This window comes from Pelodiscus sinensis, chromosome 1, assembly GCF_052426305.1.
Source record: "Pelodiscus sinensis isolate ZL-2025 chromosome 1, ASM5242630v1, whole genome shotgun sequence".
NCBI classification, from domain to species: domain Eukaryota; kingdom Metazoa; phylum Chordata; order Testudines; family Trionychidae; genus Pelodiscus; species Pelodiscus sinensis.
In genome coordinates, this window is record NC_143052.1 from 19,209,721 (window position 1) to 19,235,653 (window position 25,933).

Here is a 25,933-nt window from a genome sequence, read left to right on the forward strand (position 1 = left end):
CTCTGACAGCAGCAGGGCATAGCTAGCAGCCCAGCTGCAGAACAATGGGGCTGCAGGACAGCGGGGCCAGCAGCAACGGGATCCCAACTTCAGCTGCAGGACCAGTGGCAGCCCCTTTGGAGATGTCAGTAGCTACGGGGACAGCAGCCAGAGCAGGCCAGTGGTTGGAAGTCCAGGTGGGACAGCAGCTGTCAGTCAGTCTGAGAGGAGAGGTCAACAACTGGGGCCATAAGCAGAGTCCAGTTGCGGAGGCCTGAATTGACCTCCCTGGGCCAGCAAAATTCCTTTGTTAAGGACCAGCTAGGTCCCAAGGTAGACAGACTAGGGAGGTCCAAACTGTACATGAAAAAGATAAATACCAGGGAAGTTGAAGAAAGATTTGAGAACAAATGGATATAAATTGGCTACCAACAAATTGAGGCTTGAAATTAGATGAAGATTTCTAACCATGAGAGAAATGAAGTTCTGGAACACCTTCCAAAGGGAACTGTGGAGGCAAAAATAAATAAATAAATCTGTCATGAAGAATGAACTTGATATATTTAGACAGGGGATGTAATATTACCTACAATGGCATGGGGCCAATTTATGACTGCCAGAAGCAAATATCTCAAAACAGCTAATGATGGGACACTGGATGGGGAGGGCTCTGAATCACTAGAGAGAATTCTTCTATAGATACTTAGTAAGTCTTGCCCACATTCTCAGTATCTAGCTGACTGCCATATTTGGAGTTGGGTCAGGTTGGCAGAGACTAGAGAGATGTTTTGCCTTCCCCAGAAGCATAGGTCTCTTGCAGAATTAAACTTGTATAAACTGTGTATCCTTTTTAACTTGGAGCCTTTAAAATAAAACTGTGAAGACTTCAGTAACTCAACCAGAGGTTGGGGTTGAAGTGGGTGATGTTCTGTGGCCTTCAACATTCAGTACATTAGAGTAGATGATTATGATGGCCCCTTCTGATGTTAAACTCTATCAATCCATGAGATCCTCTAACAGACAATACTTTATCCAATACTATACTAAATGATTCAAAGATATATTAACTAAGAATGAGAAGTATGCAGGCAGTTTTTTTCCCTTCTCTCCTCTCCCCCATCCCATATTTATTCTTGGATCTAGACTTCCAACACTCCAGTCATCTGAAGAAGTGGGTGGTGCCCACAAAAGCTCATGATGCCTTCTACATGTTTTGTTAGTCTTTAAAAGTGCTACTAGACTATTTGTTGTTGTTGAAGTTTTTGTTTGTTTTTAGAAATATTTACTAAATATACACTAAAGTACTTTTTTGGCATTTGTACTTAAGTAATTTATTTTTGTGATAAAAAAACCTATTTGAGTAAAAGTTGAAGTAAGAAAATTGTGTACTTTTTATCTCCACTACCATTTCTGGAAGCACATAGTTATTCACTACTTTCATCTCCCCACTGACAGTTGGGCAAGACAGCATTCTGATTTGCTAAAGCACAGCCGCATGCGCAAAGCCTTTTAATTGCTCAATCGCTTTTTCATAGCCGCATCAACACCTTTTCATTCAAAAATAGCATCTATAGAGGGGTGGGGAACCCTGAGCCTGGCAGACAAGATCCAGCATGTGGGGGAAAAGCAGCATGGTGCTGCACACTGCCATTCATCCTCTTCCCACTGGCTGGGGGAAGGTAGTACTGGAAACTGCTCATGAGGGGTATTTGTTGTTTTTTTGGGTGAGGGGTGGCTGCCTCTCACTTGTGTGCCATCCCCCACTCAATGATTTTTCTGTAGATCAGTAGCTCCCGACCCAAAAAAGATTCCCCCAATCTACAGTTTTCCAGGAGCATCTTCTTCATCAACAGCTTTTTGATACTTAAGATAGTGGAAAACAGTATGGTTCACCCCGGCGGTAATTTAAGGATCCTTTTGTACTGAAAGATGTTACAGGATCTTCAATGCGCCTTTGATATCTTCTTTGTTTACAACTTGCCATCAAATTTAAAGAAGTATGTAGAGATGTAAAATTCTTTTTTCTTGAGTTAAGCCTATAATGATAGCTTTATGTGGGCTGTTTAATGTACTTTGTTGGATCAAGTTTATTTAACTACATATGCAATGCCTCTTAGTTGCGGTGTTTCAACAGTCTGCTAACTCAGACTTGTTTGGTGCTTCATTTAAAAAATATTTATGTTTCTTATTTAAATAGGTAGTTACACAGTTTGGAAAATGTTTTCTTTCTCTACTAGAAATCTGGAACAAAACAGGGCCAATATCGCAGATTTTAAAAGCTACAGCTTTTTGAAGCCCTTAGCATCATGTATCTTCCCCACTTATTGTTGTTAAATTAGCCATTAAATCTGTAAGGGTATGTCTACACTATGCTCCTAGTTCGAACTAGGAAGGTAATGTAGGCATACCGCACTTGCAAATGAAGCCCGGGATTTGAATTTCCCGGGCTTCATTTGCATAAACTGGGCGCCGCCACTTTTAAATCCCTGCTCGTTCGAACCCCGTGCCACGCGGCTACACGCGGCACGAACTAGGTAGTTCGGACTAGGCTTCCTAGTCCGAACTACCTAGTTCGTGTTGCGTGTAGCCGCGCGTCACGGGGTTCGAACGAGCAGGGATTTAAAAATGGCGGCATCCAGTTTATGCAAATGAAACCCGGGAAATTCAAATCCCGGGCTTCATCTGCAAGTGTGGTATGCCTACATTACCCCGCTAGTTCGAACTAGCGGGGTAGTGTAGACATTCCCTCTGTACTTGGAAGATCCATGATTTCATCAACGTGAATAATCTCACCACTAATGTAGATCGTAATTTTTTCATGCCGTCCTTTTTGTGCAGTTCTTTTCCATGTCCTTCCATGAATCTTCCATAAAGAATCCACACAATGTGCTGAAGGCCTTTCTCCTCTTGTTCTATATACATCTCGTGGATGCCAATAAAGTGTAAGTGCTGTCCATCTGTTGTCTCTCAGTCTTGCTACATGACCAGCCCATCTCTTTTTCCAATCATATGTAACTTGGATATCGTGGACACCGCTTCTTGTGCGCAAATCATCAATAGTAACGTGCCGTAGCCCACTTATACCCACCATGTGTCTTTCCATTGCTCTTTGGGTGATCTGCAGCTATAATTCTTCTGTAAGCAAATCTGTGAATAGAAGTTATTAATTAAATTGTAACTGAAAATTGTATTGTATTTTCTTTGCAGAGAAAACACCCCAGTCAGCTGGAGAAATATGCAAGGTTTACTTCTACTGTGCAAAAGAGAAAGAGGGAGTCAGACCACACTTCTGATTCCACAAGCAAGCAGCTCAAGATTGAAACTGTGACAAGTCCCATTATATGTATATCACAGGCCATAATGGACAAGACAGTTCTGAAGTACATCATTTAAGGTCTTCTGCCATTTATTGTTGTACAGCTACCAGCATTTAAAGACCTCATTCACAATCTACAGCCTAACTCTACCAGCATATCAAGACCTACTCTTTGTACAAAGATCATTGATGCTGCCAAAACCATGAAGAGAAATTTGATTGATGCCATGAGTGAAGTGCAATACATTGCCACCACCATAGACTGCGGGATGGCCAGGCAACACAGCTTCATTGCTGTAACAGCTCACTGGATTGATTCCAAGAGTCTGGAGAGACGTTCTGCTGAACTAGCATGTAGACATCTAAAAAGTTCACACATCTTTGATGTTTTGGCTGGTGCCTTAAATGGCATTCATTCTGAATATCAAATGAGAGAAGATTGTTAGAACAACAAGACAATGGGTCAAATTTCCACAAAGCTTTTAAAATATCTGGCAGCAAAAACCACCAGACTACTGAAAGCAGCAGTCTGGAAACAGAGGAAAAAAACTGATGATGATGGTGATGAAAACAAAGTTGAAGTTCACAAAATTGCAGACACCCTGAACACAGATAATGGCCTTGAGTACCACCTACCAAAACACTACCGTTGTGCCTGCCACTTATCGAACCTGATTTCATCTTATATGTTGTACAGGCTGAATCAAATGACAGTTACAAAAACCTGGCCAGGTCCACTTTGGCCAAATGCCAGGCACTGCGGATTAAACTGGATGCTCAGGTATTGGAGCAGAAATGATGGAAGCAGAATGCAAGCTACAGTTCATTCAGCGAAACCAGACAAGATGGAACTATGTAGAGAGAAATCTGCACATACTGAATGAACAAGGAGATGGGGCTGTCAGAAATGTGTTTGCAGCACTCGAAATTAACATGTAAATAGCAGTTATTTGCTTTATACTTTGTTTAAAAAACCTGATCATGCCATATTTAACTCAATTAACAATGTTTATTAACTATTTTACAGTCTGAATCCAGCAGAGCTGGCCTTTTTGGCAGAAAACGCCATGGTCATGGGCCCAGTGCAAAGGCACTAAATATTCTCCAAGTAGAGACCAGAGTGCAAACGGGATGGCTGCTACCTACACTATACCTAGGGGGAGAGGTAGATATTCTGGAGGGCAGGGAGAGGGTCCAAAGTGACCTAGACAGATTAGAGGATTGGGCCAAAAGAAATCTGATGAGATTCAACAAGGACAAGTATAGAGCCTGCACTTGGGATGGAAGAATCCCAAGCACTGCTACAGGCTGGGGACCAAATGGCTATGTAGCAGTTCTGCAGAAAAGGACCTGGGGATTACAGTGGATGAGAAGCTGAATATGAGTCAACAGTGTGTCCTTGTCGCCAAGGCGGCAAATGGCATATTAGGTTGCATTAGGAGGAGCACTGTCAGCAGATCTAGAGAAGTGATTATTCCCCTTTATTTGGCTCTGGTGAGGCCATATCTGGAGTATTGTGTACAGTTCTAGGCCCCCCACTATAGAAAGGATGTGGATGCATTGGAGAGGGTCCAGTGGAGGGCGACAAAAATGATTAGGGGGCTGGAGCACATGACCTATGAGGACAGACTAAGGGATTTGGGTTTGTTTAGTCTGCAGAAGAGAAGAGTGAGGGGGGATTTGATAGCAGCTTTCAACTTTCTGAAGGGACGTTCCAAAGAGGATGGAGAGAGGCTGTTCACAGTAGTGACAGATGGTAGAACAAGGAGCAATGGGCTCAAGTTACAGTGGGGGAGGTCTAGGTAGGATATTGTTTTAGCTGCACCAGACTAACACGGCTACATTTCTACCACTATATTAGGAAAAACTATGACTAGGAGGGTGATAAAGTACTGGAATGGGTTACCTAGAAAGATGGTGGAATCCATCCCTAGAGCTTTTAAGTCTCGACTTGACAAGCCCTGGCTGGGTTGATTTAGTTGGGATTGGTCCTGCCTTGGGCATGGGACTGGACTTGATGACCCCAGGTTTCTTCCATTTCTATGATTTTATGATACCAGATGGATTCAAAACTGCAAAGGCTCTAGATGTCCTCCAAATTCTGTAGGCCACTGATAGATGCACTTCAGCGTCGCATAGCAGTGTTTTGGTGAAATGTTTGAGGACCTGGAGTTGGTTGCAGCTGTAATCATGCTGCCAAAGTTTAAGACTGCTTGGACCGAGGATGATACTGTTATTAGAAAATGTAACAGAATGTGTTAAAGGAATACAGCCTGTAAAAAAGGCTCTCCCGTGCAGTATAGCTGCAATAGGCTGACTGAAAAAGCTTTGAGTTTGACTTGTTTTAGGTGAGAATGCTTTTTATCTACTAGCTATTTATGGAAAAAATAAAACATGTATGTTGAATTCATGTGTCATATGTTTAGTTCTACACAGAAATGTTATGAGTGAAAGCAGGTTTATTCTTGGAGAGCCAACTAGATCTGAAAGCTCATTAGTTGGCAGCACTATTTTTCTGTAATTTAATTTATTTAGTTGCATAACTAACACCAGTTATGTTAGTTCTCAATTATTTTCTAGCACAGGTCTTGACTATGTAAGACAACAGATGGAGCCCCTACTATATCCACTTGAGTAGCAGAATGGCTCCTTCGATGAAGAAAACTTGTTTGCTTCAATCAAGTCCTCTTGCACAAATGAAACTGCAAAGCAGCTTGATGGGTATTTAGCCTGCCTGGCAGACACCATGAATCTCCTGCAGTCCTTTCTTACAATCAGGGAGTTGTCCATCAGGGCCAAGGCACATCTCTTCACTGTTGCTGGACTCATATTTTGTTCTAGGAGAGCAAGGCTTGACTTTGATAATTTTGAAAATTAAACTGCTTCTAAGGTTAAACAAATCATTTTGTAATTAATCATTTGGATGATAAATGCATGCTGGTGAATTTGGCCAAATTACAGAAATTTATTTTGTCTCCCGTATTTAATTTGGTCACTCTTTAGCTTCATAAATGAAAGCTGAAACTACATTTAAATTTTAGATTTGAAATTATATACAGAGAGAAAGAATGTATATAAATAAATAAAATGATTCTCTATGATAACTTGGGTGGTTAACCATAGATTTCCATAGGATGCCTACCTTTTACTTCTAGATACTTAAATATAATTAAGAAATGATACTTTTGTACTTTTACTCAAATAGTTTTCCAGAAGGATACATTGACTTTTACTTATTTACATTTTTTTCCTAAAGTAGCAGTACTTTTACTCACTGGAAATGAGAGTGATTTAATAGGTTAAAGCAGATACATACAAATGACTTGCAGTCTTAGGGCATGTCTATACTTCAATGGCATAGCTGCGCCAATGTAGTATTTAAAGTACTTAAATGAAGGTACTCTAAGATGATGGGAGAGAACGCTCCTCTTGGTGTAATTAATCCACGTCCCTGAGAAGCCTTAGCTATAATCGGCAGGAGAAATCCTCCTACTGACAAAGTGCTGTCTACACAGGAGAGTATATCAGTATATATTTATATCACTATAGATCTGTAGTGTAGACAAGACCTTAGGTTTCAAAAGGAGGTAGAAACTTTTATAATAATAAGCAAGCTAATTAAGTCATTTAGGACTATCATGACCAAGCACTGGGAATCTCTTACTTATTCTCAGAAATCTTTCCTTCTCGGGCTACATCTACACTGTGGCTTTTTTTCAGCAGAAGATAAGCAAATTAAATGCTCATTAGCATATCTCATTCTCTAATTTGTGTGGGAAGGCAGAGGTGATCCCTGCACTCTTTGGGATTCCCCCCGTAGCTGTGAGCACTCTGTGCTGAGGAACATCAAGGCAGGGCAGCAATCTCTCCAGCCCTCCCCTAGAAGCAGCAGTCTGCCAGCTACTGTGTTCATAGCGGGGCAGAGCTGGAGCATTCCAATGATTTGTTCTCTTTGTTCCCCAAACAAAGCAGCTCACACAGCTGCCAGATACTTCCTAGAGCTTTGAAAGGGAAGGCGATCACAACACACTGAGCACAGCCATCAGGACAGGAACTATGGGATATCAGGCACAACTTTCTGTAACTATAGCTTCCAATATTTAAATCAATAAATGTTGCCAAGGACTAGGCCTATATACTGGGCACCATGACGAACAGGTCCTATCTTTTTATAAATATAGACAGATAAGATGTGTTTTTTTGAAAGTGCTGCTTGTTTAACAGAAAGTGCCTTTTTTTCCATAAACAGTTAATATATTCCCATTGTTCGAAGGATTCTTCCTGTTATTCAACATCAATTTACAGCCTCCTAAAATATTCTTTTGTCCATACTGCAGACAAGGACTACAGTCGAATTAAAGAAAAAAAAATGCTGCCAAGGAGACAGAGAAGTTAGATTGATCCAAGCAAAACAATGGCGTTCAAAAGTTAGAATTATTTTTGTCATTCTAATTCATAAAAAAATAAAAAACTCTAAAATTGGACAGAATTATGGTAGTCACCTAGTCATGCGAAACGTACACAAACGACTGACTACATGGTACTTCCATTTTTGTACCAACACAATGTAGAAAGAAAGGCTCAGTCAGGTACACATTCTAGTCCAGTGAGTTCTTAGATGCATGTCACTGGTTTAGTAAATGCTCTTCTTTGGAAACAGCCATTATTTATAAACCACTAAGTGTATACAATTCTTTACAGCAAGCATTCCCACAAATACACAATAGCTACAAAGCCATACACTTATGCAGTCCTTTAAAAAGCTCAGCCACAATATCTGACAATTGTTAATTATGGTGGTGCATTCCATACAGTAGTAATATGTGGGAAATGTGCACAGGCCTCGGCTCAGACATAAGGGACATGGAAGTCTGACAACATAAGCAGGCATGACCAATATTCAAGGGTATCAAAACGAATGCATTCAGAGAGGTGATATACCTGCTCTAAGGACAGATATATAGCCAATGGTGCAGTGACTCAGCCAACAGTCTCATTTAAACAAATATTCCCTCCCCATCTTAAGAAAAATTCAGAGATCCTGGCCCCCACTTACTTCTCCAGGTTTTGTCTATTAAGTTAACTGCCATTCAGGGATTTCCTAGTGTCTTTAAAATAAAACAAAAACAAACAATCACAAAAGATTATTATTTTAGGGGAGGCTCTCCTTCAAGGCTGCATCCACATGACAGTCATGTGGCACTTATCAAATTAAACACCCACTCAGATGTATATGTTCCAGAGCAATTAACTGGGGTGCTGGCTCCACCTCATGCTGATCAGCTTTCCATACTCGGATGAAAGACAGCTAGTGAGAAACCGCGCTAATCACCCAGTGAGCATGCTATCTGCCACCTACATCTCCATTTCACAGTGCCTGAATCTTGCATATGGCATCAGAGAAAATTCTCTGGTCTGTACTTTGTATTTCCAATCTCCAGTCTGAATAAGCAAAAAATCATTTCATCCTAAAATGGACACTGATAAACAGCCAAGAGAAAGAAAGAGAGAGAGTGTATGTAGGGGGCTCATTAGAATGAAAGATCTGAGGTAAATGACAAGAGTGAGCATGTGCAGTAACAGGTTATATAGAGCAGTGTTTCTCAGCCTTTTTTTTTTAAATAAAGTACCCCCAGTACCTACAGTTTTCAGACACACAACATTTTTTTCTCTCATTACAATAAATTTGTTTAACCAACTTAATTGTAGCCGAGCAGGCGATGAAATTTTGGGGTGTAAAGTACAACAATAATAAATGCTGTAAAACTTAAAACAAAAATTCAGTTTTCTCCAAATGTCAGCTGTATTCATGTTCCCCCCAGACTTTTCTCAAGCACCCCTAAGGGTACTTGTACCACAGGTTGAGAAACACGGATATAGAGGTCATCCATGAAGCATCCGTTAAGCAGTTAGTCAGCCAGAATGTACTCCTACTGGTCACAACTTGTTTTAAAGGACAGAGTTGTCAATCAGAATTCCGAGGTAAGGATCAAAACTGAGCATGTGTGAGTGAGGTAACTGTTGCTACAAATAGAAAGGTATATAAAGAGCTATAATGTAGTTAAAAGACAAATGGACCTCCAGCAACAGTTTTGGTGTTCAGAGGCTGTGTCTGAGGTGAGGGAAGAGCTGGGGAGCAAGCAACAGAAGGTAAAGAAAAAGTGCTGCAAAGAGAGAAAAGAAAGCTGGAAAGGGAAGGACTGACTGACCAAGTAGTAGCAGTAATTTGATTTTTAAAGAGAAAGCAGCAACATATTTATACAACAAGCTTAATATCTTTAATGATAGTTTAAGATAGTATATAGTGTTTAATTATATTTTACTTGTGTGAACTTTAAAGGAATTTAAGATCTACTGTCAGCAATTTCCTGCAAACTGGCCACTAGCAACAAATTGCTTCACAGAGAATCATACACTTTTGTAGAAGGAGTCCTTTTTAAGGCTCAATAGCAAAGAGATGTTTGTCTCAAGGATTTTGTGCCTTAGAGTTTTTAGAACTGTGCCTCTTGCTCTACTCATCTGAAGAAGTAGGGTTTTTGTTAGTGTCTAAGGGCTTGTCTACACAGCAGGGCAAAAGTCAAATTAAGATACACAACTTCATCTACGTCAGTTGCTTAGCTGAATTTGAAATAGCTTAATTCAACTTTTGTCACTGTCTACACAGCAGGAAGTCGAAGGAAGAACACTTTTTCTTAGTCTTCTCTTACTCCTTGTGAAATGAAGGTTACAGGAGTCCAGAGTAAGAAGTCCTCCATCTTGATGTTATTTTCAAATAATGATTTGTTGTAGTAGAGATGTGCACTTTGTTATTTTAAAATAATGCTGCGGCGTAGACATACCCTGAGGTGCTTCAGGACTGCTCTTTTATCCCCCCCCCCTTTTTTTTTAAATTTACAGACTAATGCACCTACCCCTCTGAGATCATATTGTAGTAGTGACGATTATTAGTGATAGAAATGTAGCCGTGTTAGTCTGATGTAGTTGAAACAAAATGCAGGACTATGTAGCACTTTAAAGACTAACAAGATGACCATCTTGTTAGTCTTTAAAGTGCTACATAGTCCTGTATTTTGCTTAAGGATTATTAGTAACTTGAATAAAAAGTACTTTGTTTTGGAAAGAACACTGTCAATATCAATTGCTTTATTGGAATATTACATTCACGTCCTTTGGTGTTTCCTTCTCAACCCTGAGAACTTTTATCTTGGGAAGAACAGACTAAGGAGGCAATAGGCAGGGTATTGTAGACATGCTCCAAAATCTGTGTGTCCGGATAAGAATGACAGCCACCAGAGACTGCAGTCACAAGTCCCACCTACAGAGGGAATCACTTTGACTTTCAGTTAAGCTCTGTGCAACCACCTCGGGGAAGTAAATCCTCCCTCATGATAGGTGCAGATCTTTGTGTTTATGAGGAAGACTTGGTCCTCATCAGGAAAAAGAAAATAGTTTGGCCCAGAGCAAAATAGTATTTTTTATTCCTGCTAAAACTAATGACAAGTGGATTTAGAATCTGTCCAATTGTTTTCTCATTATGAAGCTGAGTAAAAAAATAGAGGGCATACTGGAGTGTTTGTATTTACAACTGCATTGCTCATATAACACTAGCTGAGGCTGTTATGGTCAACATTTGAATGCCTTTATGTGCTAACTTCTTGAAGGTATATTGAACTTGAAGCCTTAATATAGACCATTTGTTAGCCTTATGTTCTGTCAGTCACTTTGCTGCATGCAGAGATAGACATTCGATAGAATTTTGTAACCTAGCAGGTTTGTCACAGCTTATTTATTTAGGAATTAATCCCGCAAGGTCCTGGTCATTTCCTGTAAGGTGCTGTGCAATCTTAACTCACTTTGATTGTGAGACCTCCCGCCTCCCCCCCTCAGTGCAGTCTGCAGGTCAGGTCTCAGATATGCAGCTGTGCTTTGAACTTTTGAAGGTTTTTGCACAGTCATATTTATGGCAGTTGTAAAATGCTGAGAGTCAGCTGAAGCCTGGGTCAGCATACTCTCCAAATGACCAGTCTCTCAACAGCACCCAAGACATTTGAGGACTGGAGATTTTCACTTCGTCACAAGTGTGGAGTTTATTTTTGGAGGGTTGATTTGACAGATAATTTAGGCATGTCATTTGTTTCTTGACATTCTAGAAGCAAAAAATATCCTTTTACTGGAAGCTCAAACAGTCTTTATGTTCAATTTGGCTACAAAATTTCTGGCAGAAGGAATACCAGTATTTGTTTGCACTCAATCCCTGTACTCATGATAAAAACTTCTCAACCCCATTGGCATCCATTCAGAAATGCCACCAAGCATATACAACTGAAAAAGAAATTAAAAAAGCCAATTATCCTTGAATTTAAACCTAAGGAAAATTGATGGAAGTGGAACTTTAAGCACGAGGTACAGTTTTAGTGTTTCTAATTATAGAGATATATTTCCATGATTTAGATATCTGTATCTGTCTATCTATAAAATTAAACTTATTTCTTTCTACCCAATCAGTGGTCTTGTCAATATGGGAACATTAAGATTAAAAGTCAGTGGAGAGAAGCATGCCTTGCAAGTATGAAATCAAGAGACATGTTCACGTGTTTTCAAGAAAATCTAGAACATATCACTTAATTACAGGCAGTGGTTTCCAGTTTCATTTTGATAGTGTGAGAGAGGAAAAAAAAAAAACTTTAGCATATTGTTAGCAAAAGCCAAATCCTAATATCAGTGCACAGTCTCAGTAGGCAGGCTGTGCATTGACAAACTACATGAAGACAGACCTAGAAGGACTCCTCTCTTTCTCTTAGCCCTGCTGTAGGGGTACATGCCTGCATGTGTTGGTACTGCACTTCCAGTCCTGAAGTAGCCCACACCATGGTACGTCAACATTTGAGTATCTGACAAGTGGAAGCAGATGTTAGAAATGTACAGTTTGTTTCTCATTGGAGGAGAAATCAGCAACTGGGCATTTTCTTTAGGGAAACTTGTTCATTTAAATACACCAGGTCTAGAACAGAAGTGGTCACTAAAAGAATGCAGACTATCCTCTCTTTTAACACAAACACTGATAGCAACTCTGCCTCTCTTTTTTAGTCTTTGTAACTGTATTTGGAAAATAAAAACACAACAACAACTACTCTGGTAGCACCTTAAAGACTAACAAAACATGTAGATAGTATCATGAGCCTTCGTGGCCACAACCCACTTCTTCAGATGACAGATGAAATGATTGGAAAGTGAGTAAACTCCCTTGCTGTTTGTCACAGCTCTCTCAAAGAGACCCTACCAGAAAAACAAACAAACAAACAAACAAACAACCTGACAAACTCTCCGATTCACAAGTATTTAAATTACCTTTAAAAAACTTAGGGGTGCCCCAGGCAAACCAGGAATAGTTTTCATAGATAACAAATATGGATCTTCACATCCCCCAGTCCCTTGTGTGAATCAACAACTTATTTTGCATAAAGGGAAAAAAGGAGAAGTTAGTGGGTTTCCTGGAAGTGTCATCTAACCCTGAACTGCAATATAAAAAAGGAAAGCTTTACATTAGCCCATCTTGGATTCTGAGGCTGAATACCCAAAACATGCTTCATCTCTTGTCGGATCTCATGAGACTCTTTCACTGCAATATTGTCCCCACACCAGGTTTAAGGTTCAGCTACACAGTCTGCTCATCAGAGATTGCAGCTCTAGTGGTAACTGAGCAGAAACAAATACTCTAAAAGGTATGACTTCATTTGTGGTGCCATGTAGAGGACAGACACTAGTACGGGTTTAAACAGCACTGCTGATGGTGATCCTTACATGAGATCCCTGTATGCATAAAATATGTGAGGTAAATGCCATAGCTCCATAAATGCCAATGCAGGAACTGAGTCTGATCCATTCTGTATTTAATCACTAAAGCAAGGTCATCATGTGGTATCTAGGATTCTTTAGAAAATCCACATCCCTAAGTGCCTGTCCTCTCCTGCTCTTTCACTTGGATTTGGCATCACTAGCCAGCTAGTGAAGTTACATTTTGGGTGACCCTGTCAGGTATGGTGTGTTAATTACAGGTCCGCTGCCCTTTTGTCACACAATAAGAAGGCTAACAACATTTCATTAACTAAACTAAACTCTAGTTAAAGTATAAAGTGAATTTTAATCCAAAATTGATCATTTTGGCAAAGTAGGCCCATCTGCTGATCACCTAGGTAAAAAAGGTGTGCCTATAAAAATACACTCCACTCTGGAGGTCTTTTCCCACAGGTCATGAATAAGCAGCAGGAGTCAACTGAATCATATTCTGAGTTACCTATGAAAGGTAGTCGGTAGCTGGGTTTTGATGCAGTCAAAATGCTGTTTGGAAGCTACTCCACAAAGTACTCTGCATTCTAACTAAATGTTATTTGGCTCCCACCCCAGGATCCACTCTTGTGAAATATGTTGAATTTTGTGCTGGTGCATGGGAAACCTGTCCCTTGGTTGCATACAAAAATGTTCCCTTAACTGTTCCTATACCAAGTAAAGCATGGTTAAAGCAGATAATTTGTATAAGAGTCAAAACCTATTTAAACAATTTACTCATCTCTGCAGGTAGGGGCAAAACAATACTGATGTGCAAGTTTTCCATGCACAACAACAATTAACAAATATATCAGATGTACAGGTACAGTAATATCTCACTCACTGTGATGAAATTTCAGCCCCAATTCTTGGATATACAACATTAGTCATGATGGCAACTTTTTTTGCTAAACAGCTAAGTAAAAGAAATAGTCAGAGGCAAAAAGGCATCATTTAAACAGTAGAAGTTAAATCCTAGTAAGGATAATGGAAAGGAACATTAACTCCAGGAACTGAAGTGCAAAAATATAATCAGGAAGTCCAAAAACAATTTGAGGAACAGCTAGCCAAAAAGTAACAACATGTTTTTTTGTTAAGGATATCAGAAGTGGAAGTCTGATGATCAACCAGTGGGGCCACTGGATGATCAAGATGCTAAAGGAGCACTCCTGGACAATAAGCCTTGTAGAGAAACTAAATGAATTGTTTTTCATTGCTGAGGATGTCAGAGAGAGATTCCCAAAACTGAGCTATTCTTTTTAGGTGACAAATCTGAGGAAGTGTCCTAGATTGAGGTGCCAGTAAAAGGGATTTTGGAACAAACTGATAAACTAAACAATAAGTCACCAGGACCAGAGGGTATTCACCCCAGAATTCTGAAGGAACTCAACTGTGAAACTGTAAAATGTAACCCACCATTTCAGTAAACTTCTGTACCAGAAGATAGGAGCAGAGCTAATGGGAAACCAATATTGAAAAGAGACTCCAGAAGTGATTCTGGCAATTACAGCAAATAAGCCTGGCTTCAAACCCAAACAAACAGGTTGAACCTATAGTAAAGAACAAAACAGAGACACAAATGAACCTGATTTGTTGGGGAACAAGTTTTTCCTTAAATATACAATTGGGTTCTCTTTTTCCATAAAATCCTAGGAGAGCAGTGATCCCCGACCAATGTGGTATGTAATTTTTCCACAAAAATTAGCCTCTGTACCAGATGGCTAGAAGGTAGCTAACATAACACCAATGTTTTAATATGTTTCCAGAAGTAATCGTGATTGCTATGGGCTGGAGAAAATAACTTCAGAACCAAGTAAATTGGTTGAAAATTGTAACATAGAACAAAATTATCAAAACAAATAGATATGGGACCAACCAGCTAAATAGTAGTTCTGTAGAAAAGGACCTGGGGGTTATAGTGGATGAGAAGCTGGATATGAGTCAACAGTGTGCCCTTGTAGCCAAGAAGGCTAATGGCATATTAGGTTGTATTAAGAGGAGCATTGCCAGCAGATCCAGAGAGGTCATTATTCCCCTTTATTCGGCTCTGGTGAGGTCACATCTGGAGAATTGTGTCCAGTTCTGGGCCCCCCACTACAAAAAGGATGTGGATGCACTGAAGAGGGTCCAGCATAGGGCAACGAAAATGATTGGGGGGGGGGGGGGGTTGGAGCATATGACCTATGAGGAGAGGCTGAGGGAGTTGGGTCTGTTTAGTTTGCAGAAGTGAAGAGTGAGGGGGGATGTGATAGCAGCCTTCAACTTCCTGGAGGGAGGTTCCAAAGAGGATGGAGAAGGGCTGTTCTCAGTAGTGACAGATGGCAGAACAAGGAGCAATGGTCTCAAGTTGAGGAGGGAGAGGTCCAGGTTGGATATCAGGAAAAACACTATTTCACTAGGAGGGTAGTGAAGCACTGGAATGGGTTACCTAGGGAAGTAGTGGAGTCTCCATCCCTAGAGGTGTTGATTTAGTTGGGATTGGTCATGCCTAGAGTAGGGGGCTGGACTTGATGACCTTCTGAGGTCTCTTCCAGCTCTATGGTTCTATGCTGAGAAAACTGCAGCTTCTGTAAAGAGAAATCATTCCTCACAAATGTACTAGCATTCTTTTAGGAGATCAACGACATGTTGACAAGGGGGCTCCAGAGACAATAGTGTATTTAGATTTTCAGAAAGCCTTTGTCAAGGTCCTCCTTATGGATCAGTAACTGGTTAAATGATGGAGGGGGGAAAGTGGGAATAAATGTCCTGTTTTCAGAAGGGAGAAAGGTAAATAGTAACATGCCTGAGGGACTGGGATCACTATGTTCAACATATTCCCAAATGATCTGGAAAAAAGGATTAAAGAGTGAGGAAGCAAAATGTAAGTCCCAAGCAGACTATGAAGGTTTAAAAAATTGGGGGATGAAGCAACAAAATGGCAGATGAAATTCAGTGTTGATCAATGCAAAGTAATAAACATATAAAATGATGGCATCTAAATTTGCAGTTACCACTCAAGAAAGTTTTTGGAATCGTTGTTAATACTTCTCTGAAAACATCCATTCAATGTGCAGTGGCAGTGAAAAAAGCCAACAGAATGTTAGGAATCATTAGAAAATGGATAGATAAGACAGAAAATACCATATTGCCTCCATATAAATCTATGTTATGCCCACATCTTGAATACTGCATGTAGATGCGGTCACTGCATCCCAAAAACAGATATATCGGAATTGGCAAAGATACAGAAAAGGACAACAAAAATGATTGGGCATATGAAACTGCTTCCATATGAGGAGTGATTAACAAGACAGGAACTTTTTGGCTTGAAAAAAAGAGACGCTTGGTGGGGGGAGGAGGGAGTATGCTAGAGATCTAAAGATTATGACAGGGGTGGAGAAAGTAAATAAAGGAAGTGCTATTTACAAATCCTCATAACACAGGGGTCGACAGCCTTTGGCTCTCAGCCCATCGTGATAATCCTCTAGTGGTCTGCGAGATACTTTGCTGATGTTGGCCATATGCATGGCCCCATTTCAGTGTTACTAGCCAATGGGAGCTGTGGGAAGCAGCATGGGCTACAGAGACGTGCTGGCTGCCACTTCCTATAGCTTCCATTGGCCAGGAATAGTAATCCATGGCCACTAGGAGCTGTGGTGAAGGGGCAGTGCCTGCAGATGTTAAACGTCAGCAAGATGTCTCATGGCCCACCAGTGGATTACCCAGATGGGCTAAGAGCCAAAAATTGTGGACTCAATAATAACACAGGAACTAGGAGTCACCAAATGATATTAATAGGTGTCAGATTTAAAGCAAACAAAAAGGAAGCATTTCTTCACATGGTGCAAAGTCAACCTGTGGAACCCTTTGCCAGAAGATATTGTGAAAGCCAAGACTAACAGGATACAAAACAAGAACTACATAAATTCATGGAGAGTAAATCCATCAATGGCTACTAGTGAAGATGGGCAGGAATAGTATCCCTAGTCACTGTTGGCTAGAAGCTGGGAATGGACAACAGAAGATGGACTGCTTAGTTTATTTCTTCTGAAACAGCTGACATTGGCTACCGTCAGAAGGACGGTTAGATGGATATTTGGTCTGACCTAGCATAGCCATTCTTAGGTTCTTAACTGCATCTGCCTGTGAGTGATTTAAGAATCATATCATAGCCCCAGCTCTTCAAAGCTGTAAGGTGGTCACCAAACCAAAATAGTTCTCAGACTATTTTGCTTCAAAGTGAAAATGAAACATATGATTTAGTAACTGTTCTTCATTACTGACCACATTATTTTGCTGACAAACCAATTAATCCTCATATTTCAATAAATCCCTCTCTGTGCATTGACATTTTTCAGTGCTCAAAAGAATGAGGGTCAGATACAGATTCCAATTACAGGCAGTCCTCCGGTTACGTACAAGATAGGGACAATAGGTTTGTTCTTAAGTTGAATTTGTATGCAAGTCAGAACTGGCTCCAGATTCAGCTGCTGCCACTGAAACTGACCAGGGGCTGACTACAGAAAGCCGGAGGCAGAGTTGCTCTGCCCCCAGCTTCCTGGAATCAGCCTGATCAGTTTCAACAGTTGCTGAATCTTGAGCCTGGGACTGAACAGCTGGGGCGCTGCCAGGTAGGTTCCCACAGGACCAACCCGTCAGCACCCCAGCTGCTCTACCCGAGGCATCCTGCAACAAAAGCCTGGTCTGCTGGGGTGGGGGGGCGCACTAGCTACGCCCCCTCCCCCCAGCACACCAGGGAGACCCGAGCAAAGCCGCACAGGCGGAGGGACCCCGCCGCCCGTGTGGCTTTGCTCCTGTCTCCCTGGTCTGCTGGGGAGGGGGGTCAAACAAAGCCGCTGGACCCCCCCAGCAGACTAGGGGGACAGAAGCAAAGCCGCCCAGGCAACAGGGGTCCCGCTGCCTGGGCGGCTTTGCTCCCGGGCAAACGAGCAAAGCCGCCCAGGCGGCGGCTTTTCTCGGGTGTCCCTGGTCTGCTGGGGGGGTCCAGCGGCTTTGCTGGACCCCCCCCCCCAGCAGACCAGGGAGACCAGGAGAAGCTTTTCTCGCCCCGGAGGACATGGGCGGCGACCCGCCACCCGTGAGCTCCGGGGCGAGAAAAGCCCCATTCGTAAGTTCGGTTCCGACGTAAGTCGGATCTGCGTAAGTCGGGGACTGCCTGTATATGATCGTATATGAGGAGCAACTCCTCTGAAATCAGTGGAGTCACTTACACTGATGCAGGTAAGATCTTAATGAAACCTAAAAGAACATAAACCCATTTTGAACTCTAATGACCCATTAGACAGTTAGATCCATCTGTTTAGAATAATCTGCTATTTATGGCTAAAAGAAAGGTTCTGAAATCCATGAAATCAAGAGAACTTGTCAAATATTCAGAGGTCAGCAATCTACTGAGAAAACTATAAGGATGTCAGCTTCTGTAATAATCTTGAAGACCGTGGCATATTTGAAATGTGCTTTGCCAAATAAAAGGATGGCATTCTAAATCATGGCATCTATCAAGAAGTAAGTTGACTGCTTAAAGGGGCCCACTGACACATGAATCTGCAATTATGCAACCTTAATACATAAGAAATGGGAGAGTGGTAACCATCCCAGCTCAAAAAATTTCCCGGACATGCAATGATTTATTTGCCATAAATGCAATGAGTGAAAAGCAATGATAAAGGAGACACCCGAGAAAGGTCATAGGTAAGGGCCCTAATAGTGAAATACAGCTTTCACCACAGTTTAAAAATTAAAGGTATTATCAGAGCTTCAGATATGCTGTATTCCGAAATTTCACGCTGCCAATAAACATTTGCTCTGGTGCCTTGCTTGGAATTTTTTATCTATGGGACCATCTGAGTAATAGATCTACCCATAAATCAAATGGACAGTATCTGCTGAGAGGAATTTTAAAAGCCAAAAGACTGAGAGGCCAGTCTTCAGTTGGTTCATACTGAGTGGTGTAGAACTCTCCAAGTCTAAGAAGCTACTACAGTTTACATTTGCTGAAGACTTGGTCAGGAGTCTTCAGAAATGGAAAGCATCTAAAAGCTTCCTTGCCATAAACTATTTGAAAGACTCACAAAAGAAAGTCAGAAAAATAAATCTGAGTACGATCCTTTCTTGGATCATATATCAACAGCTGATTTCATCTTAATTAAACAAACTTTATTACTGCCGATGCAATAACCAGAAAGAATGCAACTTCATTGACATGCCAGATAGTTGTTCTTATTTTAAGCTACCAGTGGAAAAATTCCCAGCCCACCCCTTTCCTTCTCATCGGAGATGGTTTGATTTGGAGCCATTGAGAAACAATAAACATGAAATGTTATGAGGTCACTGATAGAGGGCTAATTTTCCAGCCTGCTTTCTAGTCCTTTTGCACTTTCTGAGCAATGGAAAGGAAGCCGGTATTCACTTTAAATCTCCTGCTTAGAATATTACCTGTGAGGGGTTCCCAGCAGGTATAGAGGTAGTACACTGGAGCAGAGTAAAACCATCCCATAGTTGGGACCCTTCTTCCAGATGATGTTGTGGTATCCTCTTGCACTGAGAATACTTCTCTGGAGGAGGGAACTCCAGTCATTAGAAAAAAGGGAGGTGTTAGTAATGAGGAATTGATCATTAGAAATATTTACAGCTGTGTTTTTGATGACTGGGAGAACCATATGGTGATTTGCCTGATGCAAAGATTGCGGATCTCTCGAGACATCTAGATAAACTTCTGTGTAGTTCTGGGAAGGAGCTGCTGGTCCTGATGAATAAATAGAATAGAATACTAGGACTGGAAGGGACCTTGAGAGGTCATCGAGTCCAGTCACCTGCCCTCATGACAGGACCAAATACCATCTAGACCATCCCTGATAGACATTTATCTAATCTACTCTTAAATATCTCCAGAGATGGAGATTCCACAACTTCCCTGGGCAATTTATTCCAGTGTTTGACCACCCTGACAGTTAGGAACTTTTTCCTAACGTCTAACCTAAACCTCCCTTGCTGCAGTGTAAGCCCATTGCTTCTTGTTCTATCCTCAGAGGCCAAGATGAACAAGTTTTCTCCCTCCTCTTTATGACACCCTTTTAGATAGCAGTTTTCAGGTATCATGTCTCCCCTCAATCTTCTCTTTTCTAAATTAAAGAAACCCAATTCTTTCAGCCTTCCTTCATAGGTCATGTTCTCTAGACTTTTAATCATTCTTGTTGTTCTTCTCTGGACCCTCTCCTATTTCTCTACATCTTTCTTGACATGTGGTGCCCAGAAATGGACACTGTACTCCAACTGAGGCCTAACCAGCGCAGAGTACAGCAAAAGAATGACTTCTCGTGTCTTGCTTACAATACAGCTGTTAATACATCCCATAATCATGTTTTCTTTCTTTTCAACAGCATCACACTGCTGACTCATATTTAACTTGTGGTCCACTATAACCCCTAGATCCCTTTCTGCCATACTCCTTCCCAGACCATCGCTTCCCATTCTGTATGTGTGAAACTGATTGTTCCTTCCTAAGTGGAGCACTTTGCATTTGTCTTTATTAAACTTCATCCTATTTATCTCAGACCATTTCTCCAATTTGTCCAGGTCATTTTGAATTATGACCCTATCCTCCAGATTAGTCACAATTCCTCCCAGCTTGGTATCATCTGCAAACTTAATAAGCGTACGTTCTATACCAATATCTAAATCGTTGATGAAGATATTGAACAGTACGGGTCCCAAAACAGACCCCGGAGGAACCCCACTTGTTATGCCTTTCCAGCAGGATTGAACCATTAATAACTACTCTCTGAGTACGGTTATCCAGCCAGTTATGCATCCACCTTATAGTAGCCCAATCTAAGTTGTATTTACCTAGTTTATTGATAAGAATATCATGCGAGACCGTATCAAACGCTTTACTAAAGTCTAGGTACTGCATGTAGGTACCCATGTCATAGGGAGGAGTAGGAGAGAGGTTCTAGAGGAGTAGGAGAGAGGTTCTAGGGGCCAAATTTAGGCTGCTAGGAAAGAGATTGAAATCCAGGACCTCTATGGTAGCATTCTCTGAAATGCTTCCAGTTCCACATGCAGGGCCGGGTAGGCAGGCAGAACTTCAGACTCAATGCGCGCATGAGACATTAGTGTAGAGAGGGGTTTAGTTTTATTAGAAATTGGGGAAAAGTTTTGGGAAAGGGGGAGCCTATATAGGAATGATGGTCTCTACCTAAGCCAAAATGGAACCAGATTGCTGGCACTTCACATTAAAAAGGTTGTAGAGCAGATTTTAAACTAAGGGCTGAGGGAAAGTGCACATATGTAAAGAAGCACATGGATCAGACAGTAAATAGGAGAGGATGGAAGATAAAGTATGAGTAAGATCAGATGAGAAACAATCAAATGAAAAAAGAGTAACATCAGGAAATGATATACAGATAAATAGTAACAAATATTTAAGTACTTATATATGAATGTTACAAGTCTAAATAATCAGATAGGTGAACTAGAGTGCCGCCTATAAAAGGAAGACACTGATATAATAGGCATCACAGAAACTTGGAGGAATGAGGACAATCAATGGGACACATTCATACCAGGGTATAAAATATATCATAAGGACAGAATACATCATGCTGATGGGGGAGTGGCATTATACATGAAAGAAAATGTGGAATCAAATGAAGTAAAAATCTTAAATGAACCAAAATGTTCCATGGAATCTCTATGGGTAGTCATTCCATGCTCTAATAAAAATATAGCAGTAAGGATATATTATCAACCAGCTGACCAGGAGAGTGATAGCGACTATGCAATACTAAGGGAGATTAGAGACGCTAACGAAACCCCCCTCCCCCAACCTCAGTAACAGTGGGGGATTTCAGCTATCCCCATATTGACTGGGTACACATCACCTCAGGACAGGATGCAGAGATACAATTTCTTGATACCTTAAATGACTGCTTTTTGGAGCAGCTGGTTCTGGGACCCACAAGAGGAGAGATAATTCTTGATTTAGTCCTAAATGGAATGCAGGGTCTGGTCCAAGGGGGTAAATATAACTGGAGCGCTTGGAAATAATGACCATAATGTAATACAATTTAACATCCCTGTGGTGGGAAAAATACCTCAGCAGCCCAACATTGTGGGATTTAATTTCAGAAAGGGGAACTATACGAATGAGATTAATTAAACAGAATTTTAAAAGATACAGTGACAAAAGTAAAATCCCTGCAAGCTGCATGGAAACTCTTCAAAGATAGTATCATAGAGGCACAACTTAAATGTATACATCAAATTAAAAAAAAAACACAGTAAGAGAACCAAAACCACATGCCGCTGTCGCTTAACCAACTAAAAGTAGTAATAAGGTAAAAAAGGGATTGTTTAAAAAGTGGATGTAAAATCCTAGTAAGGAAAATAGAAAGGAACAAACTGTCAAATTAAGTGTAAAAAGAAAAAGAAAAGCCAAAAAGGAGTTTGAGCGACAGCTAGCCAAAAAAAAAAAAAAAAAAAAAAAAAAAGAGTAATAGCAAAATATTTTTGTAAGTTCATCAGTGGGACCCAGGGAGCACTCAAAGAGGATAAGGTCACTGTGGAGAAACTACATGAATTATTTGCTTTGGTCTTCACAGCTGAGGGTCTTAGGGATATTCCCAAACCTGAGCCATTCATTTTAGGTGACAAATCTAAGGAATTGTCCCAGACTGAGGTGTCATTAAAGGAGGTTTTAGACCAAATTGATACACTTAACAGCAATGAGTCACCAGGACCAGATGGCATTCACCCAAGAATTCTGAAAGAACTCAAATGTGAAATTGTGGAACTATTAACTGTAGCTTGTAACCTATCCTTTAAATCAGCTTCTGTACCTAGTGACTGGAAGATAGCTAATGTGGTGCCAATATTCAAAAAGGGCTCTAGAGGTGATCCTGGCAATTACAAACCAGTAAGTCTAATGCCAGTACGGGGCAAATTAGTTGAAACTATAGTAAAGAATAGAATAGTCACACATATAAATGAACATGCAGTAAAACTCCAATAGTCCGGCACTCTCGATAGTCCAGCATCAAAATGGCAAGTGCACCTGATGGAACCAGGATGGAACCTGGAACAGTATAGGTCAGCTGCTCTCACGTGGGTTACAGCAGGGAGGGGAGGTGCTTGGCTCTGGGGAATGGGGGAGGGAAAGGAGGGGGGGAGAAAGTTGGGTTACACACAGCATCCCGGCCAGCTGATTGAAAAGCTGGCTGCTCAGCACACATACCCCAGTGCCTGGAGGGAGATGCGTGGCTGTACCAGTGGCTCTGGGGACCCGAACATAAGGTTGGGAGGAGGGGGGATTGGGTTGGGAGTATGCAGTACCTCCTGATACTCCGGCATATCCAATAATCCAGCACCGCCTAGGTCCCAAAGGTGCCCGATTATCAGAAGTCTACTGTAGTTTCTTGGGGAATAGTCAACATGGTTTCTGTAAAGGGAAATCATGCCTGGAATTCTACTAGAATTCTTTGAAGGGTCAACAAACATGTGGACTAGGGAGATCCAGTGGATATAGTATACTTAGATTTCCAGAAAGCCTTTGACAAGGTCCATCACCAAAGACTCTGAAGTAAAGTAAGTTGTCATGGGATAAGAGAAAAGGTCCTCTCATGGATTAAGAAATGGTTGAAAGACAGGAAACAAAGGGTAGGAATAAACAGTAAGTTTTCAGAATGCAGAGAGGTAACTAGCGGTGTTCTCCAAGGGTCCTTACTAAGACCAATCCTATTCAACCTATTTATAAATGATCTAGAGAAAGGGTAAACCGCGAGGTAGCAAAATTTGCAGATGATACTAAACTGCTCAGGATAGTTAAGACCAAAGCAGACTGTGAAGAGCTTCAAAAAGATCTCACCAAACTAAGTGATTGGGCAACAAAATGGCAAATGCAATTTATAGTTGATAAATATAAATTAATGCACATTAGAAAAATAATCCCAACTGTACATACAATATAATGGGGAGTAGCTATAGCTAAATTAGTCAAGAGAGATTTTGGGGTCACTGTGGATATCTCTCTGAAAAGATCTACTCAATGTGCAGTGGCAGTCAAAAAAGCAAAAAGAAAGTTAAGAATCATTAGAAAAGGGATAGAGAATAAGACAGAGAATATTGTATTGCCTCAATATAAAACCATGGCACGCCCACATCTTGAATACTGTGTACAGATGTGGTTGCCAATATATCTGTTTTGAGATGAGGCATTGAAAAAGGTTCAGAAAAGGGCAACAAAAATGATTAGGTGTTTAGAATAAATCTCATATGAAGAGAGATTAAAAAGATTGGGACTTCTCATCTTAGAAAAGAGACGACTAAGAGGGGGATATGATACAGGTCTATGAAATCATGACTGGTGTGGAAAAAGTGAATAAGGAAAGGTTATTTACTTGTTCCCATAACATAAGAACTAGAGGTTACCAAATGAAATTAATAGGCAGCAGGTATAAAACAAACAAAGAAGTTTTTCTTCACACAGCACATGGTCGGCCTGTGGAACTGCTTGCCAGAGGAGGTTGTGAAGAACAGGACTTGAGCAGGATTCAAGAAAGAACTAGCTAAATTCATGGCGGTTAGGTCCATCTATGCATATTACGTAAGTAAGTTCAAACTGACATTCCAGTACCCAGATACTTGTTCCTAAATGGTATTAGACATGCTCTTAAAAGGCCTGTGTGGAAATTGAGCTTGCAATTTGCCAAGACAACGAAAAAGGCATTCATTTTGTATGGAATTAGCTTGTATCATTGGACACAGCTGGCTACAACTAGCCTACCACTCCACATGTGCAATTAGGGATGTAAAATACCGTTTAATTGATTAACCGGTTAAACATCTTGTTTAACCACTGAAAGGGCAAGGTAGGCAGGTTGCGGGTGAGGGAGGTCACTCCAGCCCAGCTGGAGCAGCCCCCCCTGCTTGCTGCTGGGCTAGAGCAGTCCCTCTCCCTGCCACAGGAAGGAGTGTTCCAGCCCTGCTGGACCAGCCCCTGACTCCAATAATCCAGGGCACCTCATAGGCAGGAGCTGCTCTGACATCCTGCTGAGAGCAGCCACTGCTTGGGGGATGCCCAGACCGGCTGTGGACAGAGGCTTCTCCAAAGCCAGCCTCCCCTTGGGGCTGGAGCAGTCCTCTGCCCATAGCAGGTGGGGAGCTGCTCCAGCTCCCACCGGTTAACTGGTTAAACATTAATATCCGTGTGTGTAGTACTGTGAACGCCTTCCATCTACGAGGTCTGCGCCGCATCCTGGGCATTACCTGGCAAGACAAAGTCTCCAACCTCGAAGTTCTGACTCGAGCCGGCCTCCCCAGCATGTACACCATGCTCCGACAACGTCGCCTGCGTTGGCTTGGCCATGTACGCCACATGGAGGATGGGAGGATCCCAAAGGACATCCTCTACGGGGAACTGGCATTTGGGAAGAGAACCACAGGGCGCCCGAACCTGCGATTTAAAGATGTCGTGAAGAGGGACATGAAAGCCATCGACATAAACACGCAGTCCTGGGAAGACCTCGCAGCAGACCGCCGGAAGTGGAGGGGCACCCTGACCACACAGCTCAAGTCAGGCGAAACGAACATGATGCGTGCATCAGAAGAAAAGCGAGCCCGCAGGAAGTTACGCAACAACAACAGCCAGGGAACCACCTACAGCTGCAACTTCTGCGGCAAAGAATGCCTGTCCCGGATTGGCCTTTTCAGTCACCAACGACGCTGTCCCCGACGCTGTCCCAGACAATCCGACACGAACCAAGACGAGAACTAGGATACGTCATCCATGGTCAACATGACCGACGGAGGCCA

At 41.5% G+C, this 25,933-nt stretch overlaps 2 long non-coding RNA genes across 3 annotated transcripts in view; one reads left to right on the forward strand and one right to left on the reverse strand.

Moving 5' to 3' along the window:
• The window catches only part of LOC142829060 (uncharacterized), a 132,546-nt gene that overhangs the window by 96,398 nt on the left and 10,215 nt on the right, over positions 1-25,933 (reverse strand). The gene's annotated exons all lie outside the window — the stretch shown is intronic.
• LOC112544806 (uncharacterized) overlaps positions 9,306-25,933 on the forward strand; it is a 60,008-nt gene continuing 43,380 nt past the window's right edge. Inside the window, exon 1 of the long non-coding RNA XR_003088139.3 lies at positions 9,306-9,445. This is a non-coding gene — a long non-coding RNA (uncharacterized LOC112544806). The remainder of the gene's footprint in view (positions 9,446-25,933) is intronic.